This window comes from Ixodes scapularis, unplaced genomic scaffold (assembly GCF_016920785.2).
Source record: "Ixodes scapularis isolate PalLabHiFi unplaced genomic scaffold, ASM1692078v2 PGA_scaffold1__304_contigs__length_218370807, whole genome shotgun sequence".
Classification (NCBI taxonomy): domain Eukaryota; kingdom Metazoa; phylum Arthropoda; class Arachnida; order Ixodida; family Ixodidae; genus Ixodes; species Ixodes scapularis.
In genome coordinates, this window is record NW_024609846.1 from 104291618 (window position 1) to 104297870 (window position 6253).

Consider the following 6253-nt stretch of genomic DNA (forward strand, 5'->3'; position numbering starts at 1 on the left):
AAGTTCGTCACGAGGACCACAGAACGTCCATCCCGCAGCTCCGCTACGCCCCTCGGGACACCTATTCCTCTTCCGAGAAGCAGGTGGACGTTGCCTTCCAGAAGGACTTTCCCGCTGGCAACTGCATCGGTCACGACGGGCACAAGAACACTCGACCGTGGCGGCAGGTTAACGTGGTCCGCAATGACTCGGACGGCGGCAGGCCTCGTTTTGGATCCCTCGGGAGGTAGAACGGGCTTTCGCAGCGTCAGCCTGTTTGCTCCAAGGCCGACCACGGCACCGTACTCTCAGAGGAAGTCCATGACAAGGGTGACGTCTCTCGAACAGTCTTTGAGGACGACGAATTTCACGGGACTGGTCTCCCCGTGGATGTCCGCGCGCGCAGTACACGTTCCCACTGGTGTTATGTGATGTCCGTCGGCGGTTCGTATTTTCGGGCCATCCCACGGCATCATCACCTTCCGAAGGCGGCGAGAGAGCTTCCCACTTAAAACCGAATAGTGTGCTCCGGTGTCGATGAGCGCCTTCGCGTCGTGTCGTCGATGATTACGTCAGGTTATTGGACACCGTCGCAGAAGCTTCGCTCTGATGAGTCTCGTCGCTAGGTGGGGAGCCCTCCGACGTTTGTGGAGGATATTGACGTCGTTCGTCCTCGGATATACCACCTCCCGGCATTGCCGCACTTAGTTTTTCTGACAAGGCAGGGGGGACAGGCTTTCTCGGCTGGGCCTACGCTGAGGCCATGCAGGGCGTTGCGATGACAGCGATCGGAAACCGCGGCGGGGAGACGGTCCTGGGGAGGGCGAACGGCGGAGGTATTCGTCGATGTAGTTCGACTCCACCGTTCTACGCGCGTTAGGATCATGACCACCGCGCCCGTCGTCGTCCTGGCCGTCGCTCCGCGGACACCTGCTCCCTTCCTCGGTGAGGTCTACGAAGACGTCGAAGACTAAATCAACCAGTACGAACGCGTGGCTGGCCACAACGGGTGGAGTGACGAACAGCGCCTGCAAAACCTATATTTCTCGCTTGAAGGAATTGCAATGCGCTGGTTCGAAAACCATGAAGCTTCGCTGACCTCGTGGGACCTTTGCAAGAACGAGCTCACGCGAACATTCGCCAGTCAACACAGAAGTGCGAGAGCCGAAGACCTGTTGCAATCGAGGACCCAGGGCCCCAATGAAAGCGTCACGAGCTTTGTGGAAGACGTGCTTCGCCTGAGCTCCCGCGCCGACCCTCAGGCCACCGAGGGAAAGAAGCTGTGCATTTTCATGCGTGGCGTGAAGGACAACCATTCGCCGCCGCGGACTCGGCGAGAAACTGATAAAACGCTACTTTGAACCCTACAAGATCATTCGCCGCCTTGGGGACTTGAACTACGAGGTGCTCCCCGACGGAACCCGACCATCAGGACGTCGCCAGCCACGACCCGAAGTCGTCCACGTAGTTTCGCCTCAGCGTTCGATCGTGCTGCTTCGCCGCCTTCGACGCCCGCGACGCTCTGTTGTTATCTTTCTTTCTCCTTTTTTTGGGGCACAAGTTCGCCCCAATAAACATTCCGTTTACTCAGTCATTCGCCGCCTCACCACTTTCATTCGTGACATGCCTACCGGCACTTCGTCGGTCTTCCTGGGCGCCGGTTGTTCTCGACGATCGACCTCAGTACGTCCGGCGAGAACAAGCGGCGCCCAGGAAGACTGACTTGTGGAGGACGGCCGATCGACGCCCCCTGTGCTACCACTGTGGTGAAGCGGACCACATCTACCGACGATGCTTCTACCGCCGGCTGGGCCTACGAGAGTTTGCGCACAACGACCCTCGACCACGTCTTGGAGAGCGACCTCGAGACATCGAGGACTACCTCCGCCGCTCTTCATCTCCTGAGTCGTCCCCCTGCCGAGCATTCCGTTCACCATCTCCCCGACGCTCACCATCGCCCTTCCGGCGTCACAGCCTGTCACCCATCGCGTCCCGTCGGGAAAACTAGGCGCGGCATTGCTCAACGTCAGTTCCTCTGACGTCGTCGTGTTGATCGGGACTTAAAGGGCAACTCCGGCCAAAACTCAAAATGAATTAAATTACTGGTATCGCTTTAGTGACACAAAATACGACCCCAGCCAAAATTTCACGTCCGTGGGACGCCGCATTCTCAACTAATACCCATAATAAAAATGCGACCCGCCGCGAGCCGCTGCTCCTTAGCGGGCGGCCAGCGGGTTGCCGATCGCTAAAGCAACATTGGGCCGTGATGTCAACATCGTTCTCTTTTTTTCCTCCGTTCCGGACGGGCGCACGGCGCAGCCGTCGCGCGCGCTTCTTTGTGCCGCTATTACCGCTACTTCGGCTTGTGATTGCGTGTTTAGCCGTTGCTTTTACCTGTAGCCCGTGTAGCTTCGGTATAGCCTTTTGCTTACTTGCTTGTGAGGACTCCTAGACCCGTTTTAGCGAGCAACTCGGTGCGCCCAAGACTGCCTAGCTGTTCCTCGAAAGATGCCGAGTACAACTTAAAGCGCTGTGGGCTGCTCAAACAACCCGCTGCGCAACCCGGGGGTGCTTTTTCACAAGTTTCCAACTGATCGGAAATTGGAGAAGGTGTGGGTGAACGCTGTTCGACGAGTGGACTTTGGAAAGCCTTGGACGCCGACCCCCAGATCGAAGCTCTGCTCCGATCATTCTTCGCCGGAGAGTTACGAACGAAACCCACAGGTGTTGGTTGCTTGTGGCTTGTCAGCGAAGGGGTCGAGGCTTAAAAAGGATGCCGTGCCGTCGATCTTTGCCCATCGTACATGTACAGAAAAAATAAACATGATAAAAATATCCTGATCAATAAATAAAACAGTCATTGTCAAGTACAGTGTTGAAGATTGAGCATTCACGCTCCATTGAATGTCTGTTGAATGGGGAATGGTGGGCATGTAGGGTACAACCACTAACTAGCTCCAAACACTGAAGTTTGTAATGAAAAAGAAAACAATGTTCTGCTTTGCGTCACTGCTTGTTTACTACGCAATCTCGTGCGTAGTATTCAGGTCCGTAACGACTACTAGCGAACAGCCGGCGCGTGAAGCTCATGCGATATAAACATTCGCTTCCCAATCGTTCGAACCCGTTACGCAGCAGTATTAATTAACATTGCGCTTGTGAATACCACAAGGGACTTTAAAGAAATCGCGAAAGTTCGGATTTGTAAGTTACAACTCTCTGATTTACCCGAGTTAGGCTGGAGGTAAATATAATATTTAAAAATGCAAAAACACAAACACAAAAAAAAAAACACTTGCCTTAGTCAAAAGTTACGAAGGAAAACTTAAAATCCTATGTATTCCAATAAAAAACAAATTGTTTTGGGGGTGGGGTCGGAATGCGGAAGGGAAAGAAAGTGTTCTCACCTTGCTAACGTTCTTTGTTTTCCTTTATCACCCACAAAAACTTTTGCTAGCCTTCATAAGAAAATGACTGCCCAAAGAACTTTTATTTTTTTATTTTTTAGTGCGGCACGTTTTTTTTCTTATTTGTACAAAGATTCACTACCTGGACGAACTTATGTGATGAATTAGTGTCGTAGCTTACAAATTCGGCTTGTACGCGCCTGAGGAAAAAATAACGAAAAAACAGACGTCTACAGCTTAGCACACGTGTGTTTGGGCGTCGCGGCCCGCGCCGGAGAGCCTCAAAGCTTCGTGTCTGGGACTGACCCGCAGCGCGAAAGCGAGAGGGCCCCCAGTACTGTACGTCACTGGCAGCGCGGCGTAGAGCAATGCCGCTCCATCCACGGAGCCCCGATGACAATTTAGGCCTAGCGACGAGTGCGGGAGACCGCACGCACGCCGACAGCTGCCGAGTACGGCACCGAACGAGTTTACTCGTTTTCCACTCGCTAGCTTTTGGGTATACAAGCAGCGAGTACGGCACGGCATAGCGCACGCGCGGCGGCGGCCGCCGAGTACGCCACCGAACGAGTTGACGGGTTTTCCAGTCGCTAGCTTTTGGGTATACGCACTAACTCTTGCTACATATGCTCGATAACTACCACGTATACAGAATTAAAACAAAATCAGCTTAGCTTCTATATTTAGACGGCTAGCGCAACAGAGGTAGGTGCCGCTTGGACTGCGTACTCGTTGAACGAGAACGATCTTGACGTCATGTTCACATAGCGGCTGATTTCCAGTGTTGCCGGAACCTCGAGCGGCTAGTTTCGGTTTTGTCGGTCGCGCCCCAAAGAAAACTTTGAGACGTCGATATCTTTAAAACTACGCACAATAACGAGAAAAAAAATTACACCTTGCAATTCAGGGGCGCTAACTGCACTAAAAACAGCCATAATCCCAAAATCGAAAGTATGGACCGGAGTTGCCCTTTAAGGTTGGAAGGCTCTGTGAACCTCCTCTCGAACAACCTCGGTGGCTGTGTGAACCTCCTCTCGAACAACCTCATGGGGCAGCATGCTGGACGTGATGCTGCCCCATGAGCCTGAGAATGACGGATGCGACGATGCCCATGCGGTCAGTCAGAGAGCAGAAGCAGCACGCCAACTAGACCGCATTCGAATCTACGATCGACAGCGTGTCGACGCTCGCCGGTACAATCTTCGTCGCCGCACCGTCCACTTCCACCCCGGAGACAGGGTAGCGGTGTGGACACCGATCCGCCGCCGTGGCCTCAGCGAGAAACTGTTAAAGCGCTATGTCGGACCCTACAAGGTCATTCGCCGCCTTGGGGACTTGAACTACGAGGTGCTCCCCGACGGAACCTGACCTTTAGGACGTCGCCCTCTACGACCCGAAGTCGTCCACGTAGTTGACTCATGCCGTTCTACGCGCGTTAGAATTGTGACACCGCACGTTTATTTCCTTTCACCATACATTTCTTAGCCATTTCTGTTTTCCTTTCGCGTTGCATCGGGACGATGCATTTTTAAAAGTGGGGGATAATGCCGCCCAAGAAACGCTCGGTCACGGACTTCTGAAAGATTCGCGTTCATTTTCGCACCCGACGTGGCTTTCCCCCTGCTTTCTTGTCCTCGGAAGTGCCAGTTCATCCTCGCCACGAGCGCGCGACGCTCGAACTTTCTTTGTTGAACTTTTGAGATAGTGACTCACGGTAGATAAGCAGCTGCCCGCGACGTTGTCGAGTCACTCTCGCTAGCGCTCTGTAGTGCCGCCGAATCGCCGCCCGCTTTTATGCTGCCTTGATGCTCTTTCGTTACTTATTTTTGTTTGGCACAAGTTCGCCAATTAAACCTTTATCCTCCAGTTCACTGTTCGGCTTCTCGTCACCTTCATTCGTGACAATATCCACTGGTAAAATTAAATTTTTGCGCAATCTTGCATGCGTCCCATTCACTCGTTGGGGGGAGAATGGAATAAACACATTTATTCTTGCAATTTCTTTTCTACAGAGAGAGACTGATGTTCCTCTGATGAGAAGGGTCTTCCACGCTACATTTAGACCATTAAGCTTTTTTCTATGTTCCCATCAATACCAAAGTGAAAGACGAGGGAACTTACGAAAGGCTCTGTACTGGTGCATGCGTTCAAAAGAATTGCGACATACTTCTCATGATGAAGGACGTCTGAAAGGGGCAAATAGTATTCAACGCCACTGCTCTGCGCCAGAGTGAGAACCCGGCCACTTTACTTTTCAGGTACATTTTTCTTTTCCATACATCGAACGACGAACTTCGACTCCGAACCTGGAAAACAAATATTCCAGTATAGCGATTTGGGCAGCAAGTCAGTATTTTGCGAGCTTTATTTGAAAAGCCGTTTTACTAGTCAGGGCAAACCGGTACAATCTTGTTATTAGTCGAGACGATGCACGATTGTACGAAGGCATCATTCGTTTTTTAGAAGGAGAGCACTAAGTGACAGGTCGTCCCTTAGTCGAATTTCTCAATTCTCATATTTATTCTCATCGTAATACGGTTCTCATGAAGGCCATAGTTTATTCTCGTAGTGAGAAACCGGTACAGAAAATCAGATAAAGTGCGAACTGGGAGAAAAACGCTAGGCAGCAGTTTATTACTGAGTACTGCTGACCGCTACCGATACCAGATGATCCTGCACATGCGGCGACTCGATAAAAGGCGCGTGGTTCTTGGCAAAAATTTCGATCAAATTCGATTACTGAGTTATTATTGTGAGTTGAGCTGGTTAATATATGTCCGCAAAGATGTGAAAACATCTTAAAAACACTTAAAGGACATACACTTTGCTGACTAGCAACCATTCTTTACTACCTTCATCTTGTT